We start from the raw sequence: 2029 nt of genomic DNA on the forward strand, positions 1-2029 counted from the left end.
ACTTTATTTACAAAAAAAGTTGTTAAGTTAAAAAAAACATTCAGTGAACTGAAAAACTGTGGTCGGTAATATAGGTATTTAGCTGTGTCACATGCCCTTAAGCTACAAAAAAAGTGTGTGGGGACGTCCGTTAGAATGTTCGCTATCATTTTACAATTTTTTAAGACAAAATATTTATTATTCTAGAAAAAAGCCGGGGGAACCTAAAACTGGTAAAATCGACAATTTTCTAAGTATCACATGCCCTTAAGTTCTACGAATTTTTAAATTTCCAGAAATCCTTCAAAATGTATCAAAATACCTTTGGAGCTTTAAAAAACCCTTAAAATCATGGAAATCCTTAGGAAATCTTATAAATCGCCTTGAAATTCTTTAAAGCTCTTGAAAATTCCTAGAAATATTTTAAAATACCATTTTACCAATTGATTCTCAGGATCAATTAACAGAAACGTTTAAATGTACAAAAGAATTCTAAAGAATTTAAAAAAATCAGGATAAATTAATATAATCCAGGATGAATTCTAAAAATTAATAAAAAATCTCTCAAATCTTTGAAATCCTAAAAAATTCTCGATCCTCGTGAATAAATTCTTCAAAATATTTTAAAATATGATTAAATCCTGTGAAATTCTAGGATGATATTTGCTAAAATCTGAGAAAATGCAATAAAATACACTGATTAAAATTCACTATAATATTTCAAATTAAAAGCTCTTGAAAATACCTTTAAACATTTACAAATATCACAATATCTTTAAAATTTCTGCAAATTACAGGAATCTATTAAAAATTTCTCAGGATTTTTAAAAATAGCCTGAAATATTCCAGGATAATTTAATGTGCTCTTTTCATTCGAAAAAGTGACTATGTGGCAGCCCTTATATTTTTTAACAGTACTTCTCACAGAAATTCTCTGACTCTTGTTTTCAAAAAGCAGTTGAGTGTTCAAGACCAAAAGTCAATTTTTTTTTAGAAAATTTCATTTTCAAATAAAAAAGATGAATTTAAAAAAAAAGATGAATTTTCTACCAAAAAACATTAACATTCAACCAAATAATTGCATTAACAATTAAACAGTAGCACCTTTAAGCAAAAGAGATGAATTTTGAACAATATTGTTAAATTTTCAACCTACAAAGATGAACAGGAAAACTGACTGGAAAGATTTTTCAAAAGAAGATTTGAATTTTCATGCAAAAAAGATATTTTTGTAAAGAAACCAAATTGAACCAAATTGTTGATATTTTAAGTTAAAAAGACAAATTTTCTGAAAAAGAGTGTTAAATTTTCCACCCCAAAATATAACTTTTCAATCAAAAAGTTAGTTTCTAACAAAAAATTTGAAGTTTCAATAAAATTGTTTAATCTTAAAACCAAAAATACTACTTTTTTACAAAACAGTTGAATTTTCAACAAAAAAACTTAATTTTTACCCAACCGTTCAATTTTCTATAAAACTGTTGAAATTTTAAAAAAGGCATTTTCTAAAAAAATTTTCAGCATAAAAATATGAATTTTCAATAAAAAAGTTAGTTTTTAACAAAAAAGTTGAAGTTTCTATAAACCTGTTTCATTTTGAAACCAGACTACTTTTCTACCAAACAGTTTAATTTTCAACCGAAAAATACAAATTTTCAGCAAAAAATTTCATTTTTAACCAAACAGTTGAATTTTCATCCAAATAATTAAATTTTCTGCCAAACTGTTGAAATTTTAAGCCAAAAGGAGGCATTTTTTCCAACACAAGAATATGAATTTTTAATTTAAAAAAAGTTGGTTTTTAACAACAAATGTGAAGTTTCTATAAAATGGTTTAATTTTCCAACCAAAAATACTACTTTTCTACAAAACAGTTTAAATTTCAACGAAATAATGGTATCTCCTACCAAACTGTAAAAGTTGCTAAGCCAAAGAGGCATTTTTTTATAAAATAGTTGAATTTTCAGCATAAAAATATGAATTATCAATAAAAAAAAGTTAGTTTTTAACAAGAAATGTTAAGTTTCTATCATATTGTTTAATTTAAAAA

This window comes from Belonocnema kinseyi, chromosome 9 (genome assembly GCF_010883055.1).
Source record: "Belonocnema kinseyi isolate 2016_QV_RU_SX_M_011 chromosome 9, B_treatae_v1, whole genome shotgun sequence".
Taxonomy (NCBI): domain Eukaryota; kingdom Metazoa; phylum Arthropoda; class Insecta; order Hymenoptera; family Cynipidae; genus Belonocnema; species Belonocnema kinseyi.